This window comes from Pistacia vera, unplaced genomic scaffold (assembly GCF_008641045.1).
Source record: "Pistacia vera cultivar Batoury unplaced genomic scaffold, PisVer_v2 Contig278, whole genome shotgun sequence".
Taxonomy (NCBI): domain Eukaryota; kingdom Viridiplantae; phylum Streptophyta; class Magnoliopsida; order Sapindales; family Anacardiaceae; genus Pistacia; species Pistacia vera.
In genome coordinates, this window is record NW_022196088.1 from 375,841 (window position 1) to 396,226 (window position 20,386).

Sequence of the window (20,386 nt, forward strand, 5' to 3'; positions counted from 1 at the left end):
AATTCCACTCCTATTGGAAGAATCTTCATGGTGCAAAAAGGCTCAACAATTGACTGACCTCCAGGATACAATGACGAACCTCCTTTTAGAGTGCACACTCTTTAGAAGTTTAGAACAATATAAGACAAAATAGTAGTGGTGAAGAGTTGGAAATAATAAGAGAGTGAAGAAAAATGCAGAAGCAACATACAAATTCTATCAAGTGAGAAGATTGTATGTTGAAAAGAGAACAACACTCCCTTTTTATACTTGACAATTTCCGTTTTTCCCCTCCTAATTTTCCACATGTAACAACCATTTTTTAAATCAAAAAATTGAAATTGCCACCAACTTTTTAAAGCTCCAAAAACTGTCATTGAATTAATTGCCTAACAGTTATTTCTTAAATTAAAATTTGAAACTGTCATTGCTTTAATTGCATAACAGTCCAAACATTGATTAATTGTTATAAAGGATTGGTATTTTGAAATACCATATCAACCAACTTTATAACAATCCCCCACATATTTCAAAATAACCAATTACCACTAATTATAGAACTTAATGTTTATGAGTTTGTGTCTTTCGGACAATGAACCAATCATTGAGTAACTAAACGTGAATTACAGAAATTTGGTGAAACTAGGTTTCTATGAACCAAAAATTTCTTTATGTAATTCAGAGGATTAGTTCCTCACACTAAATTCTTTGCATTATATATTGTTCTATGGTTCGTCACTTTATGGCCTTGTACCAGCCTGGATTTCATGAGTGCTCTAGAGATGCCTGCCTAAGCTCTCATAGGATTCGACCCAATTCCACACTCATAGAGGTAAATTTCAATAAGGTGTGAATTGCAGTTTTTTCCACACCACCATTTTATGTTGGCTATGGATTTCATTAAGAGTAATTTTACTCAACCTTATTCACTGCAATTAGTATTATCTCACATAGGGAGAACTTTCTATAGATATAAAATTCGTTAATACTTATCAAGACAACAAGTGACTTGTTATTACCCTTATGAACCTACTTCATGGGATCTCCAATCACATAGGTAAGGTTACCATCACTCTTGTCTTAGGCTTTAGGCATAAGTTTCATCCCCCTCGACATGTATTCCACTAACCTTCTACTCAGAGGTTTAGTCAGAGGATCGGCCAAATTTAACTCTGACTTCACAAAGTCTTTGCTCACTACCCCAGATTCTAGCAACTACTTTATAAGGGTATGTCTTATCTGGATATATTTATTTTTCCCAATATAAATTTTGCTCTTTGCTCTAGCTATTGCGGCCTGACAATCTCAATGGATTGATACTAAAATAGGAGGGTGAGTTTCAATGGGAAGATCTGCTAAGAGATTCCTTAACCACTCAGCCTTAGAACATTCCTTTTCTAAGGCGATAAGCTTAGACTCCATGGTAGACCAAGCTATGCAAGTTTGTTTGGAAGACTTCCATGACACAACACCTCCAGCAAGTGTAAAGATATAACCACTTGTGGATTTTATTTCATTTGAATCTGATATCCAATTGGCATTAGAATATCCTTCTAATACAAGTGGTGTACTTCCAAACATTATCCCATAATCAATGGTGCCCTTCAAATATCCAGCAACTCTTTCTAATGCTATCCAATGATTCTTATCAGGATTATGAGTATACCTACTTAATCTACTGACAGCATAAGCAATATTTGGCCTCACACTATTCATTAAGTACATAAGGCTACCAATGATTTGGGCATATCTATTTTGACTCACACTATGTTGTGTATTTTTCTTAAGTTGAGTATTTCCATCATAAGGAGTTGAGACATGTTTACTGTCTGAATACCCAAATTTCCTTAAGAAATTTTCAACATAGTGTTGTTGCGATAACTTAAGACCATCATTTATCTTAATGATTTTAATCCCAAGAATAGCATTTGCCTCTCCCATATCTTTCATATCAAAATTTGAGGCAAGAAACTCCTTAGTCTTAATTATCGCATCCATATTATTAGCACTAAATATTAACATGTCATCAACATGGAGACATATTATTATATAAGTGTTGTCTTCAAATGATTTAGAATATAAACATTTATCTGAATCATTAATTGTATAACCATTTGAGACTAACACTTGGTCAAACTTCTCATGCCATTGTTTTGGTGCCTATTTAAGTTCATAAAGAGACTTTACCAGTTTGCACACTTTATGCTCATTACCTGGGATAACACAACCCTTTGGTTGTTTCTTATAAATTTCTTCATCCAGATCTCCATTAAGAGAAGCTACCTTTACATCCATTTGATGTATATGTAATTTGTAAACTGCAGCTAAAGCAATTAAGACTCTAATTGATGCTATTCTTGTTACAGGAGCATAAGTGTCAAAATAATCTATATCTTTCTTTTTTGTATAACCTTTGGCAACCAATCTTGCCTTGTATTTATCAATTGATCCATCAGTCTTTAATTTCTTTTTAAATATCCATTTGCACCCATTGGTTTAGTTCCTAGAGGCAAATCAACTACTTCTCATGTATGATTACTCATATTGGACTCAATTTCATTATTTACTGCCTGTTTCCAAAGGGATGCATCGCAAGAAGTCATTGGTTCTTCATAAGTCTGAGGATCATTCTCTGTAAGAAAGGCAGAGTAATCATCACCAAAACTTTTGGCTTTTCTTACTCTCTTACTTCTCCTTATTTCTAACTCTAAACTTTCAGAAGAATTCTGAAGAGTTTCATTTTGAGGAGAACTCTCAAAAGTTTCATTTTGAGGTAAAGCCTTTCTACAATTGATTTTCTTAGGAAAAACATTCTCAAAGAAATCTGCATTTTTAGATTCAATGATTGTGTTTGCATCACACAAACCAACCTCTTGCTTTATTCCCATGAATCTATAAACAACACTGTTATGAGAATAACTTGTAAACATACAATCAATAGTCCTGGGTCCTAACCTTTTCCTTTTAGGTTTAGGAATCAGGACTTTATCAAAACTCCCCATACTTTAAAATATTTTTGGTTAGGTACATGACCTTTTCCTGTTTTCTTAAAAAGAATTATGTTATGTACATAACAAGTTTAAACCATAGCTTCCCCCCACAAAATCAAAGGTGCTCCAAAACTAATCAACATAGTATTCACCATTTCATTTAAAGTTCTTTTTCTCCTTTCAGCAACTCCATTAGATTGAGGAGAATAAGGAGGTGTAGTCTCATGTATAATACCATGATCTCTACAAAAGGAATCAAAGTCATTTGACTAATATCTGCCTCCTCTATCCATTCTTAACCTTTTAATTTTCTTATTGAGTTGATTTTCAACTTCATTTTTATAAGTTAAGAACATTTTAATTGTTTCATCTTTACTTCTCAATAAGTATACTCTGGCATATCTAGAGTGATCATCAATAAAAGTTATATAAAACTTTTTTCCTCCTCTAGTCATGGTTTGTTTCAAATCTCCAAGATCATTGTCAATTAAATCGAGAAGCTCATTTTCTCATCTAGAACTGGTTTACGAGTCTTTTTAGTGAATTTAGATTCCACACACACATCAAATTTATCAATATTTGAAATATTGACATTTGATGATAAGCCAAATTCTTTCATCTTTTTCAGATAACTATAATTCACATGACCTGATCTACCATGCCATAAATCTATTGAATCAATAACATAAGTAGAAGAAGATGCATTTTCATTCATAATAATATTAAGTACATTGAGTTTAAATAACTCTCCAGAACAATGACCCTTCCCAACACAAGCCCCATTCTTGGACATTACAATTTTGTCACCCTCAAAGGAGACTTTCACTCCAGCCTTTCCCAATATATAAACAAATACAAGATTATATCAAACTTTTGGAACCTGTAAAACATTACTTAGTGAGAGGGTTTTCCCATAAGTAAGTTTGAGAAGAATTTTTCTCTTTTTCAAAATAGGAGTAGAGCGGGAATCACCAAGGTAAACACATTCTTCTCCATCCCTCACTAGTATGTATTCATAGAAAGAATTTATATCTCCACAAATATGCTTTGTGGCCCCAGAATCAATTATCAATTCTTTCTTTTCATCAACCATGTTCACTTATGAGACAACCACAACAGCAATAACATCATCTCCCTTAGCCAGATTAGCTTTAAGAGGATTTTTGTTGTCTCCAATTTTTCTGTATCTGCATTGGCTAGAAAAATGTCCAATTTTCCTACACACAAAACAATGTCCTTTCTTTTTGAAAGTATTGGGGTTCTAGTTGTTAAAAAATCTCTTGTTAATGTTCTTAAAACTTTGCAGTTTCTTGTTCTTAGGTTTAGGAGGAACCACTTGGTTTTCAACAACATTAGCCTTGGATGTCAATTCCTTGGCCTTATCGGCTTTATCTCTAAGCCTATTTGTCTTCTCAATCTAATATGTACTATCACATCTTCTAAGCTCATTTGCTTTCGCTTATGTTTCACACTGTTCTTATAAACTCTCCACGAATCTGGTAGTTTCTCAATTAAACATCCAGCTACAAAAGTTTCAGGGAGAATTATTTCTTCATTTTTCAAGTCATTTATTTGTAAATGATAATCATGGACTTGCATGGATACCTCTTTTTCTTCTACCATTTTAAAATCTAGGAAATTTCCTATGGCATATTTTTGTGATCCAGTATCCTCAACAACATATTTCTCTTTCAATGTTGTCCATATCTCATGTGCAGTCTTATAAGCGCAATAAACATCATAAAGCTCATTCGATAATGTACCGAGGATAGTATGATGACATACCTTATTTCCTTTCTTTCATGTGTCAAGTTTTTGATCAAAATTGTCCACTTTAGGTTTTGGTTCTTCTGATGTGAGGTACTCTACAAAACCAAGCACATCCAGGGAGTTGAACATTTTTCTTGCCACCTTTTGAAATGAGCTCCGGCAAAGGGCTCAATTTTGGAGATGTCAGGAAGAGACTTCGTGGTGAGAATTACAATGTCCATTTTGACAGATTTCACTTAAATTTTGATCTTAAGATTATTGAAATTTAATGCAAATTAGTAGAAAATCTAGCAACGAAACAGTGGAAGAACAACTGCAAAACAATAGAAAACCAACAAGAAAACAACAACAATAATAGCAGCAAGACAACAACAAAATAGCAATGATATAGTAGTGAAATGGCAACAAAACAGCAACCTCAAGGTGTGCAAAAGCACTGTTCTTAAGATCAAATTTCCACCCCTATTGGAAGAATCTTCTTGATGCAAAAAGTCTCAACAGCAGACTGACCTCTAGGATACAATGATGAACCTCCTTTTACAGTGCACACTCTTTAGAAGTCTAGAACAATATAAGACAAAATAGTTGTGGTGAAGGAGAGTTGGAAAGAATAAGAGAGTGAAGAAAAATGAAGAAGCAACATACAAATTATGTCAAGTGAGAAGATTGTATGTTGAAAAGAGAACAACACCCCCTTTTTATACTTGACAATTTTTGTTTTTCCCCTCTTAATTTTCCACATGTAACAACCATTTTTTAAATAAAAAAACTGAAACTGCCACCAACTATTTAAAGCTCCAAAAACTTTATTGAGTTAATTGCATAACAACCATTTCTCAAATTAAAAATTGAAATTGTCATTGCTTTAATTGCATAACAGTCCAAGCATTGATTAATTGTTATAAAAGATTGGTATTTTGAAATACCTTATCAACTAGCTTTATAATAATGTCTTGGTGGGAAGAGTTCAAGGAACGTTTCCAAGTGATACTGAGAAGAATCCAAAGGAGAAACTCAATGCTATCATGTTGAGAAGTGGTAGGGAGTTGAAGGAATCAAGCAAGGAAGAAGAAAAAGGGCAAAAACTAGAAGTGGACAAAAGTGACCATGCCACAGCACATAAGAAACCAGAAGCAAGCATGCTCTGGCACAGTGCCATGACATAGCAGAGGACAGAAGCAAGAGTGCTGCGGCACAGCAGTAGAATCTGACAAAACTCCTCATGTTGCAACGAATGATGAAACGACCCTTCCATACCCTCACAGAGTGTAGAAAAAGAGATTGGATGAGTAATTTGGTAAGTTTATGGATATGTTTCAAAGCTTACACATAAATATTCTTTTTGTAGATATGTTGGAGCAAATGCTGAAGTATGCCAAGTTCTTAAAGGAGATTCTTACACACAAAAGGAGGTTTGAATAACATGAGATGATTATGCTTATCAAAGAGCGTAGTGTGCTACTTTTGAAGAAATTACCACCAAAACTCAGAGATCCAGGGAGTTTTATGATTCCATGCACTATTGGTAGTTTACATTTTGATAAGGTTTTATGTGATCTAAGTGCTAGTGTAAATTTGATGTCCTTTTCAATTTATAAGAAACTAGGCCTAGGGGAAGTAAAACCAACCACTGTTCATCTTCAATTAGCAGATAGGTCTATAAAATATCCTAGGGCAGTAGTAGAGGATGTCTTAATAAAAGTAGATAAACTATTTTTCCTGATAGATTTTATTGTATTAGATATGGAAGAAGATTTAGAGGTGCCTCTAATTTTAGGAAAACCTTTTCTAACTATGGGTAGAATGTTGATCGATGTTCATTAAGGAAAACTAATCTAGGTAGAGGATGAACAAGTAGAATTTAATGTGTTTGATGCTATGAAATACCCATCTGGGGTAGAGTCTTGCTTTAAGATTAGCATTGTTAATGAGACTGTGGGTAAACCATTAGAAGAAAACTACCCAAGTCCACCCCTAGAAAATTGTTTAGCCAACTCTAGGATTATAGAGGCCGAAATCGAGAATGAGAGGGTGCATGGTCAGCGATTAAAACCTTATGAAGATGGTGGATTTGAAGATGAATGGGTTGTGATTCTCCTTGACGCTCCAGATTGAAGAGAACAAAGATTCGAGCTTACGACTCTAATAAAACGCTTCTTTGGAGGCAATTGTAGCTCTTTACTTTAATTTTTATTTTTGTTTTGAATTTATTTTAGATTTTCGTTTAATGTGTTAGGTTGTGATAACTTTAGTTTGGTTTAATATGTTAGTTGTTTATGTTTCATCCATAATTTCTTTTATGTACACTAAATTGGCCAAGAAAGACGTATAGTTTGTTTTATTTTGACTAGATTTCCGATGACTATTGGACATGACAAACATTATGCATGCCTTCACAAGATTATCTCCACAGAAATGTTGCGCATGAAGGGTATTGTAGTTGTTCTCTTTGCACATTAAGGACAATGCCCATATCTAACATTGGGGGTAAGGAATATTATTTTTTTATGGCCAAATTTAGTTTCGTTTGATGGAAATCTTTGAATATCTTTTGTTTTTAATTATCTCTTTAGAATCTTTTGGGTGGAATTGTTTTAGGTGTGTTGTAGGGTCAAAGAGTCAATGTATTTTGTTTTGTTTTGCAACTCATACACAAGTCAATGATAAGACCATGATTGCGATGCATTTGTAACATTGAGAATATATTAACTTTCGCGTAGTGTAAGGATGGTAGTGGATGACAATTGCATCTAGTTATGACTCTCTTGTGATGGGTTTGATTAGTTTAATAATTCGGAAGCTTAGAGACGTTTTATGTGTGCTCTTATGGGCAATAATTTTTTTGTGAAAATAATGCATAAACTCTAGAACTCATTTGATAACCACTTGAGGCGAAATCCTAGAATCCATATTTCATAGGGAAGGATAAGTTTCTTTGGAACAATTGAGCCTTTCAGGCCAACCTTTATTATTTTATCCTTAGGTAACCCTTTGAGCCTATTATATAGACTTGGTAAGCCTTATTTTTTTTTTTTTAAAACGTACTATATCTTAGCTTGATGATGAAGCCTAAAACACTTTCCCGACCCATCTTATTGTGAGAGACTTAATTTGGTGTGACATTAGAAGAAAAACTCATGAAAAGAAGTGTGGTAGAGGAACATAAATGTATCTTTTGGACCACAACTTGAGTATGTGCAATGAGATAGGTTGGGGGTTGAAAAAAAAAATAGTAGAAGCAAGGTGGGGTAGACAATTGTTTTTACAAGTTACTATCTTCCTATGAAAAAAAAAAGTGCAAAAGAAAAAAAAAATTGCAGAAAAATAGGAAGAAGTAGGTAGTGAGAAGAACATGGAATGAGGTTTACATTAAATGAGGGTTGGTGCAGTTGTTAGAAGAAAGAGTTCAATGAATGTGAAATAGTAGTGGGTGAATGAGAAGGAAAGCAAAGAGGAGATTGTTCATGGTCATTTACTGTAAAATATTAAGTCTCTTACATTTTGTTAAAATTCCTTTTCGTTCTTTCATAAACCATTACCCTAGCCTAATGTTACAACCATGATAAAGATCTAATGATCCGAGGTAGTGAATGGATTCTACATTAGTGGAGAGTGGTTTGAAAAGTGAGCCTATGGAGTTTGATTGTACATTTGTTATTGTTTTTCTCACTTTGCCTATGAAAGCTATGCATAAAATCATCTGGGTTTTGGATGAATGGTTTGTGAATGATTATGCGAGAGTCAATAACAAAAATGTAGTTGAAATTTGCTTATTCTTTATATTTGCATGTTGTTAATTATTAAATTCTTTCATATTGACAAAATCTTTGAGACAAATACATTTATGGTTCTAAACTTTTTGTATGAGTCATTTGTTTTTAAGTCTAGGTTTGATTTGGATGTTTGTGGGTATCATCATTGAAAACCCTCACAAGACTACCACTCATCCAGCTAGGGCCACCTAGGGGTTTAAAGGCTTTGTGCATACGCTAAATGCAACAATGTCAATCTACAGAAGTGATTTAGGATAGTTTAGATATAGGTTTTATTTTATTTTTAATTTTCAAGTTAAAAAACTTGCTTTGTCGCTTAGCTTGCTAGGGACTAGCAAGAAGTTAGTTGGGGGTTGTGATAAGAGATTGAAAATACATATTTACTAAATGGTTTATAGGGATTATTTGTGGAAAATTAGGTTTAAATTAATTAATTTGGCTTAATTATTTCATAAATGTCTTTTACGGGATCACGGGTATGTTTAAGTGTTTTCAAGGTATCTATGCTAAATATTATGCTCAGATGAAGAATTATGTTAGCAACGGAATGAGTGATGGGTAGAAACAAACGGATCGAGAATCAGAGTTGAATTGAAGAAGTTATGGAGTTTTGAAGTTAAAGAGGAGATTGTAGATTAAGCTTTAGTTTGAGCATGCTTTGGTGGTTCGACAATAACTCATGTTGTAGACTCAGATTAAGACTATTCTTGGACTATTGGAAAGCTGATTCAAAGGGATACATTTCACATGTTTACCAGTTTTCTAGATTCTGTCGTTATCATGCTAAAAAATTACTATCTCTAGAGTGCTGAGGAATGATACAGGGTTTGAATTGAAGAAGAAGAATTTATCATCATGCCGCAGCACTGTGCCATAGCACAGTTAGTCCAGAATCAACAATGCTACAGCATAGTGCCGGGGCACAGTCACAACAACTAGAAATTTATTTTTTGTTTTTGACTAGGAATATAGGGTTCAAGAGTCCTAAATTGAGTAGAATTAAGGAAAACAAAACCCTAACCTTGTGGGATATAAACAGAAGGCTTTTAGCATTATTTTAGGGGATTTTTGGAGAGATCAAAAGAAAAACTATTAGAAGAAAAGAAAAGAGCATCATAATTTTTGGAGCTTTTGGAGCAAAATCATAGAGAAGTTTTTCCTTGTTCCTGTTTACACTCATGATTTTTGTTTCAATAAAGATGGTTGTTTCTTTTATATTTTCTATGAAACGAATTTTATTTTCTAGGGCTAAGATGTAGCCCAATCTCCAGATTATGTGTTGATTTATTTATGTTAATTTTTATTAAGATTTCTTCCTAAGTTTTATTATTATGCCTAATGCTTTTGATTCTTAAGGATCCAAGAATTGAATGAATTAGTGGACTAGGTTGAGATCGAGAGATGATACTTAGTTATTCTACAGTAGTAAAACCATAGGTTGAGAGAACGCTAGGGATAGGTTACCGCGATTTATGATTTATGTGGTTTTGGTAAACTCCATAGAGCGTAACGATCTTTAGTTGCTTAAATTTGATTAGAGATAATTCAGGTTAGTAATTAGGAGTAAATTTGATAATTGTTCGGGAGAAAATTATTGGAAATTTAAGGAGTTTGGCCTGTAAAAACAGCTTAATGAAATTAGCATAAGTTATTAATACATAAGAATAAGAGTTGGTGTGAAATCTATGCCCTAGGTCCAGTCATTTTGCACTAAAACCAAGGATTTATTTAATTGTTTTCTTTTCAGTTTTGTTATTAAAATTCAATTGTTTATTTTAATTTAGGTTTTTCTTAATAAAATTTGGATTAATTAAATAGTAATAGGATAGTTTAATTTGGTAATTGATGGTAATAATTCCCTTGGGTTCGACATCCATATTCGTACACTTTATTACTTGCACGATTTTGTACACTTGTAAAAATCACAACACGCATAAGCGCCATCCATTTTTGAGGGTAGTTGATTCGGCAGATGAGTTGTTACACACTCCTTAGGGGATTTCGACTTCTATGATTAGCATCGTGTTGTCTTAATCGACCAACACCCTTTATGGGTTCTAAGTTAGCATGCAGTTGGGCACCATCACCCAGCTTCCAATTGATCCCACATCGCATTTCTACTTACTAAAAATAGCCCACTTAGAGCTCTCAATTCTGTGGCATGACTCAATGAAGCAATCGCATCGTACTAACTATTTAAAGTTTGATAATCGGTCAAGTGCATTGAGCCTCCAATGCCTCTAATCATTGGCTTTACTTGAAAGAATTCATATGCAGGCTACAACTATCATGAGGGAAACTTCAGACGCAGCCATTTACTAGACGGTTTGATTAATCTTTCGCCCCTATAACCAAGTCAGCTGAATGATTTGTAAGTCAGTATCGCTGCGAGCCTCCCATAGAGTTTCCTCTGGCTTTGCCCCACTCAAGCATAGTTCACCATGTTTTAGTTCCCGATAGGCATGCTCACACTCGAACCCTTCATAGAAGATCAAGTTCGATTGGCAGTGCAACCTGTGAGGGATACCACCAATCAGTTTCCTTGTGCCTTACGCGTTCACTAGCCCATTGACTCGCACGCATGTCAAACTCCTTTGTTCATGCTCCAAGAAATGCCAAATGAGGAGCTTGTAGGCCGACACCAAGAGCGTGCAAGTGTCGAAGCACGCCTTGTGGTGCACACTGCCAACCACAACCATAGCGACAACATCTCCACGGGCGTATCAACAGCCTAGACTTAGGTCGCCATTGCAATCTACATCAGTCAATGATGAGAATGCAAAATGTCATATTTACCCCCTTAATTTCTAGTCTTTTATACTTATTTTCTACCTAAATGTACTCATTATTATTCTATTTTGATTTAGGATGCAAATGGAGGCGTTACTTGTAAAACGGAACTAATTAAGCGAATTCGGATAGTTTCGACATCAGTTCGTAATCTGGGCATAACTCTCTCATCCAAGCTCCGATTGAGATGATTCAAAATTATGTGGAACGCTAAGAAAGAGATCTACAACTTTCATGTTTTTAGTTTGGAGAGATACTCACTGCATCAAGGTTGTAATCGGGCTTGAAGTTGACGCACTTGCACTACCGACGTTCTGGAACATTCTGCCTTGTCATGCAAGTCAAATAGACAGTTTATTATTGGAAGATTTGAAGACCTGTTGCGCGCAAGTTACAACTGGAATCACCACTTTTCTATTTTGTATTAAGGCTTTATTTTATTTTCAATTACTCAGATTAGGATAAAGGTTATTTTGGGATTTTAGAATATTTTTAGGAGATTTAGATTTAGTAGAATTAAAATTCGAATTGGATTTTTTAGAGAGAGGGAGATCAAATTAGGGATTACACATAATCACACACGCCTCTATTTCTCTCTGGCTGGAATTCGATTTCTTTTGAGTTTTTCATAGCCATGAGCGGCTAAACTTTTAGAACTTGGTCGAAGGAAATGGAGGCCTCAGAATCAATAAAACTGTGAGATCTAATTTAATTTTTTTTAGTGTTCAATTTAAGTTTTGAGTATTTGATGTTTTGCTATGCATATTGTCATGATTGTTGCGTTTAATTACTAGGAGGCCTACTAGTTTATTATTTGTTGCAATCTACTGCTAAGTTAGATATCAAATCCGTAATTGTTTGATCCCTTTAACTTGTGAAGCAATTAGGGTTTAAGAATTTGCTACATCAGGAATTATTAAGTCTTAAGAAGAACATTCAACTAAATTAAATACAACCGCTTGAGTTTGTGTTGTTTAGCTTCATCGATCTCTTTAGTTCTTAAGGCTGCCACCAATTCCTCTTTAGCGCTTGTCTATGTTGTTTAGTAGTAAGATTAATTAGATCGCTTGTTTCCTAATTAACTAAAACTAAGGAGAGATAGGAATAGTTCCAACGGTGAATACTCAGAGTAAGAATTGATTTATTTTTGCATCAATGATCAGTTGTTTTTGCATCAATGATAAGTTATAAGATTCTGATGGTGGATGTTGACTTAAACCAAGGTTCGTTATTTTGATTGATTTCGTTAGTTTAATTTGAATTGTTTTTTTTCCTGAAATTGTTTCTGTTTTACTCAACAACCCCCCCCCCCCCCCCCCACCCCCCCCCCCCCCCCCGCCAAAAAAAAAAAAAAAAGCCTTGTTCACATAACATAAAATTCGGCTCGACACTCTCCGTGGGAACGATCCCTACTCACACTACTACGTGTATGTTTAGGGTTTTAATTCTGGGTGCCTATGACAGCACACCAGTCAACATCCCATGCTGATCAATGGACCGGCTCGTTACCATTCCACATCCAACCAGAGTGCATCGATAGCCTCATCCGCTTCACTTCAGACACTCTTTAACTCTCTTTTCAAAGTCTTTTTCATTTTTCCTTCCTCCTTGGTATCACTCCGCTCCCCCCTCTTCCCCAATACATAACTAGAACCATAACCAGAAGAAGAACCACCATGCTTGATGGATTTCTCGTACTTGTCAATCAGTTCCAAACAAGATTTTGAATCTTCAGTCCAAGAATCAAAGGAAACTGAAAATGGAAGATGCATCGATATCTTTGCAATTGAAAAGGACGCCAATGTCGCAAAGAATACTCAACTCCTTGCTCTTCTTCTTCAAACATTGTAGTCTCTTTGGGTTCTTTCGTGTCGCCATTATCACTTATAGAGAGAGCGAGAACGCAAAAAATAATCTGAGAGTACCAGTGAATGAATGAATTTGTTACCTGCAGGTTCCTTTAAACAGCTGGACCTGGCGCCAATGAACATTTGGCCGTTGGGATAAAAAAAATAGTACTTTCTTTTTTTATTCAGAGAATTTTTGGGTCAATTAGGATCGGGAGAACAAATGCTTTTTGGGCTTCAAAATGGTACGGGAGTAGAATATATAATCCAGGCAATGACCATTAGCCCTTATCAAATAGATCATTATCTCCTATTGTTGTATACATCATTATTATATTTTTTTTAAACTTCTCTTTAAACTCCATTTAATATTAAATATAGTCTTGCTTAATTAGAGATGGGCGCGGCTCGGGTTGGGGTTATGGAATAGGGTCCTCGTCCCCATAGCCGACTCTTTGGAAAATACATGTACTTGAGTTGGGGGTGTCAAGGAATCCCCATCCCCGACCCGTAGGGATTAGATGATCCCCATTCCCTACCCACCCCTGTTCATGTAATATACTGCCTGTGGGGAATACCCCCCTACTGGGAAGTAGTCCCTCTGGGGAAATTTCCCCACAGATGGGGAATAATCCTTGTTGGCCATTTCTAATTTCTATATAAATTGCATCAGCTTTATGCCTTAAACATCTTAAAGAGTCATAGCGGGGAACTTGCAACTGCCATGAGTCCAACAATTATCCAAGTATCCAAAATAAATCAAATATAAACTAAAATAGGGCTAATTAGTTTATCTGTTAAGTTAAACATAGTGTTGCATAGGACATAACCTACATTCAGAACCTTTTGTTGTGAAAATCCCCAAAAAATCATTAGAAGCTAATTCTGTATGAAAAATATGTCAATTTGAGAGATTAATTGTTTAACATATATATATATATATATATATATATATATATATAACTTTTTTTTATTAATATTTTCTTTTTAATAAATTTAGAGGGTTACTGGTTAGATAATATTTTCAATTAATTATAAATGTGTTTAATATTAATCAATCTCTTCCAAAAAACAAATAAATAAATAATTTGATAAATTTTGACATTGGACAATTTGGAGTTTTGGACTTGTGAATTCATACATCTTAGATTAAGAGTTCCAATTTCTATTAGATTATGTTACTTTGTTAATAGTTTATATTTAATTTAAAAATTATTAAATTAAAATGTACAGTGACATTATATATTTTATTTATGTTTGAGAATAAATTAATATTATTCATTATAGGCTACAATTCATTAATTCATTACATTAATAATAATAAAAATAATAAAACTTCACATAAGAAATATTATTTCATTATTGAAGATTTCAATAGTGATTAGTTTGATAATATTCAATAAATATATCAAAAATTATTAAATTAAAATGTATAATGACATAATATATTTTACTTATTTTGAGAATATATTAATGTGATTCATTATAGGCTATAATTCATTAATTCATTGCATTAATAATACTAAAAAGAGTAAACGACATATTCCCACCCAAGGTTTGACGAAATCCTATGTTAGTACCATATGTTCTATTAATTCCAGATTCCCACCCTTAAAGTAACAATGTTATGAATTTTTAGGGTTTAAAGGGTGCAATTACCATAATGCCCTTAACCCTAAATTAGTAGAATTATAAAACTTACCATTTTATTTTCAAATTATATCAAAAACACTCTCGGTCACTACGCACCCTCGTCGGAAACAGCCCGATCTGGGCTGTTTTCGACGACGTCGAACCCCCTGGTCACCTCCATCCTTCCCCGTAGTCCATCGTCCAAAACCCCTCTGGTTCCTGACTCATTTGATCCTCCAATCGCCGGTGCCATTAGGCTTAGGGTTTAGGTGTTCCTCACCGGATTCTGATCGATTCCGGCGCAAAAATCCAATTGGACACCACCAATGCAACCACCGTCTCCAAATCTATAAAACCTCTATGTCCCCAGCAACCGTTTTGTCGTCATTCGCCGACCGAGAGTTCGTGTTCATCGGCCGTTTTTCAATGAAGTTGTGGATGGCAAACGGTGAGCTGCCGTGGCTGGAAAGGTTAGGGGTTTTGTAGGGGATGATGCAAGGAGTCAAATGGCGGTGACAAGGGTGATTTTGGGTGGAAGAATCGCCGAAAAAAGAGCGAAAAACGTCGGGAGCACCAGCTGCTAATGTGCGCCGGAGGACTGTTACAGGTGGTGGTCTGCTAACGTGCGTCGTCCATGTAAAATGACCAATCAAATGTTTTTTTGTCACTTTAAGGATGGGAATCTGGACTAAATGGAACCTATGGTACTAACTTAGGATTTCGTCAAACCTTGGGTGGGAATATGTCGTTTATTCTACTAAAAATAATAAAACTTCACATAAGGGAAATATTATTTCATTATTGAAGATTTCAATAGTGATTAGTTTTATAATATTCAATAAATATATCAAAAATGAATAATTTAATGACTTTCTTTTAATTGCATAATTATGGTAATTATATTTGGCACTAAAACATAATTACTTAATCTATTAATTAGAGAGGGAGAGACTGAGAGATATATTACTAAGACTATTTTGAATTATTAATCTTTACTCAAAAGTATTAAGTATCCTTATAAAACAGAATAAATTATTAATCTTTAATCAAATATCAAAATATATTCACTTTATGCCTTATAGTTACTCTTAATACATAAATTAATATATTCAATAATAAACTTAAGATAACAATTATAAAATTTGATTGCATCACATGATTTATAGGATGATCATTTTACACAAAATCTATTATCTTATTCAAAATTTTATAAAACATATAACTAATTAATTATATATTTTCGGGTGGGGTGGGGCAGGTAATTCTCAAAGCGGGTATTTTTCGGTGCGGTGTGGAGCTCCGACAGACGATGGTCACCAATTTACTCAGTCACTCTCACGGTCACATTGTTGCATGCAGCGGCTTTGAATCTGACAATCTCTCTCACTCTCATTGTCTCATTCTGTTGTCGTTTGAAGCCATCATCGTCCCACGCAGCTCAATCTCTTAATCTTTGTTACTCTCACACCGTAGCCATTTGAAGCAACTCAATCTCTCAATCTCTATCACTTCGACACCATCATCGTATCACGTTGTCGTTGTCTCACTCTCGATCACCAACTCACTCTCACGGCCACCGTCATCAAGCCAGCTGACTCATTGTATTACTACAACCCAGTAGCTCTCACAGTCACCGTATTGCAACCTAGCAAGGCAGCAACTCCTCACTTTGGTATATTTAACTACTGATTTATTCTTTGTGTGAATGTCGAATGGATATTTACTATTTTGTGGATATTTATTTCTTATTTCTTATGGATATTTAATTCTTATATTTTGCTAGCACAATTAGTTTGTCCTGAAGCTTACTGAGTTGCAGAAGAACCCTTTGAATTATACGCAAGTTACTTTGTTCCAAAGCTTACTGTTTTTAGTTAGTGCTGCTTTTGTTTCTTACTGTTGTTGAGTTGGAAAAATCCAGCCTTTTGGTAGGGCTGGTTTGCTTGTGAAATATTTTGGAGTGTTTTGTTTTTGATTCTTTTGAATGAATTCTTATGGTTGGTTGATTAAATATAAATACTCTATTGTGTCCTTTAGATTGGCATGGAGAAGTCTACAAATATGTTTAAGGAGGTGATAGAAAGTGGTCGTAATGTAGTTGAACCTCCTTCCAGTGGTAGTACTATTTGTCCAAAAAAACATAAAATTCCAGATGTTTGGGGTAAATTTACAATATTTCTAGATAAGAAAGGGAATGAGAAGGCAAACTATTTGATTTGTAGTAACTCTTCTGCATATGGTATTTCCACTCATGGGACTAAAAATTTGAAGCGTCATATGGAAGGTTGTCCTAAACGTACCATTAGAAATGTGGATCAATTAATGATGGATTGTGATACTAAATTGCAACGTTTGAGGATTTCTCAAGAGATTTATCATGAGAAGATGGCAATAGGAATCATAAAACATAATTACCCATATTCAATAATGGGGCATGAAGGAACTAGGGATGTCCATATGTATTTGAATCATGAAGTTAAGCTTTATACTAGGAACACCGCTAAGGCTAATTGCTTAAAGACATATAGTAGGGAGAAGGAAAAGATTAAGCTTGCTTTAGAGTGGGTTCCAGGTAGAGTAAGCTTGACTTCTGATATTTGGAGTTCTTGTATGATTGACGGGTACATTTCTTTAACGGCTTACTATGTTGATGAGAATTGAGAGTTACAAAGTAGAATTCTCAATTTTTGCCATATTCCTCCTCCACACTCAAGGGTTCTTTTGTCAAAAACTGTTTATGGTTTCTTAAAAGATTAGGGAATTGAAAAGAAAGTCTTCTCTCTTACTTTGGATAATGCAAGTAATAATGATAAGATGGAAGACATTTTAAAGAGTCAACTTTGTGTGCAAAATGTTTTATTATGTGGTGGTTCTTTTTTTCATGTGCAATATTGTGCACATATCTTGAATGTCATAGTCCAAGAAGGGTTAAAAGTTAGTAGCGCGGCTTTACATAAGATCCAAGAAATTGTGAAATATGTTAAAGGAAGTGAGGCTAAAATAATCAAGTTTGGAGAACTTGCTGCACAAATTGGTGTGATAAGCTCAAAAGGATTGCCTAATGGATGTTCCCACAAGATGGAATTCCACTTATTTATGCTTGAAAGTGCATTAATATACCATCTTGTGTTTGTTCATTTGTCATTGATAGATCCCAATTATAAAAATTGTCCTTCAGATGAAAAATGGGAAGGGGGTGAGGATTTGCAAGTTCTTGCAACCATTTTATGGAACCACTACTCTTTTTATCGGGTTCCAAATACCCCACAACAAACTTGTACCTTAGAAATGTGTGGAGAGTTCAAGTGCGTTTATACAAAGAGATAGAGAATGAGGATGAAATTGTTAGTACTATGGCAAGTCAAATGAAAGTAAAGTTAGACAAATATTAGGATTCTTATAGTGTTGTGTTAACTATTGCAGCAATTTTGGACCCACATTTCAAGTTTGAGTTTGTTGAGTTTTGTTACAAAAAAGTTGATAACCCAATATTGCAACAAGAGAGTTGGAGTCGGTCAAGCGGGAGTTATATAAGCTTTTTACTGCTTATGAGGGTCTAAATTGCAATGAAGTTCTCGCCGACCCTTTGGTACAGACTAGTAGTCCTAATATTCTTGGAGATGATATTTGTGTAAGTCACTACTAACTATACATTTTTATATTCTTGTGATTAATAAGGTTTTGTTTATTTTGTAATTTTGCTTATTAAATTTCAATATTTAAATGGTGCAGGAATTTGACCACTACAAGAATGACTTTAGTGCTACTAAGAAGTCCGAATTGGATACTTATTTGAGAGAGGCAAGGTTTGATTGCATCAAATTTTACAATATGGATATCCTGGACCATTGGAAGAAATATTGTGATCGTTACCTGATACTTTCCATGATGGCCCATGATATCATGAGTATACTAATAACAACTATTGCTTTGGAGTCCAGTTTCAGTGTTGGCAACAAAGTGCTTAGTAAGTATCGAAACTCACTTTTACTAGAGAATGCACAGTCTTTGATATGCACTAGGATATGGATTTCTGGATTTGAAGTTAAAGGTAACATGCTAACTTATATTTCACATGTTTTAATATTTTAGTTTGTTAATATACTAAGATAGTTAACTTATATTTTAAATGTTTTAAATTTTGTTAATTGTAGAAGATGAAGTTGATGATGCTCAGCTTCTTGTGCCATTAACCCAAGCGGAGATAAGGGAATCAATAGCGTCTTCTAACACTTTCATTGTGTAATAAAATTTGTCAATTCGATTGAAGAATTCTGTCGCTATTTTTGTTTACTATGTTTACTATGAAGTTGTTTACTATGTATGTTTGGTGAAATTGATGATGGAATTGTGTTGAATGTTGAATGTATTAATATGTATGTTGAATATTGATAATGATGTTTTTGAAATAAAATGTTGATAATGATGTTTGGTGAAATTTAATCAAATTTAATTTAATCAACTTTGTGTTTGTCCATTAATTTAATCAAATTAACCAAGTTTTGAAAGCCTAATAAAGGAATTTTATACCAAGTTTTCAAATTAATACAATATAAATTTTAAGTTTGAAATTTGAATAACAAAAAGTAGGGAAAAAAATAAATGAAAAAATTTTTGTGGGTGACCCGCGGGTATGGGTCATGCATTTTCCTACCCATGAAAAAAAAAATACCTATACCCATCACCCATTGCTACCCGGCCTGTACACGCCCATTTTCCAGGTCTATCGCCACTCCATTCGAGGTGGAGCTCTGATAAAACGCTCATCTCTATGCTTAACTAAGGTTAATTAGGCTTAATAAAGTTTTTATTTGCACCCCTTTTGCCCCAATTTCAAACTTAATTAGGGTTTATGATAACATCATTTTTCTCCAATTTTAAACTCAATTAAATTTCAAACTTAATTTAATTGACTAAAATGACTACTTCGGCCGATAGTTTATTAGGCTACATATAGAAGAAAAAAAGCACAAAAAGAGGACTATGAAACAAGGGAATAAACAATGAGTTATATTATTCATTGAATGGGACTGAATTTAAGAATCTATACAACAACAAAAAAAATAAAAAATTCAGCCATATTGGAAAGTATATGCTCAAAAGACTTAGTCCAGTCCATCTTAATACATAATTTGTTCCAATTAGAGGTGGACATTTAGGACTAGACCCAAAAAGCCCACCCAAAAACCCGGGCCAGGACCGGTCTCACAAAGACTAGTCCTAGGAGGTCTAGTCCCAAAACCTGACCCAAACAGTGGAGGAGGGCCAGGCTAGGGCCAAACCTTTTTTTTTAAATGCTACCTGGTGAATTATCCAAAACCCCTTATTTTTTAAAAATTTTCAATAAATATAGGGGCTAAATTGATATTTTACAAAAAAGAAAATATATTGCAATATTGCATTGAGCAGCCAACGGTTAACTGACTGTTGCCCGCTCAATGCAACGGTCAACTGACCATTGAACTGACTATTGAAGCCACAAAAGCACCCCTTATATTTCACTTTTTCTTCACAACTCAACTCTCAATCTATTATTTTCTCTCAATCTCTCTACTCCAATTCTCAAATTCTCTTCAATTCAATTTATATTTACATTTATTTATAT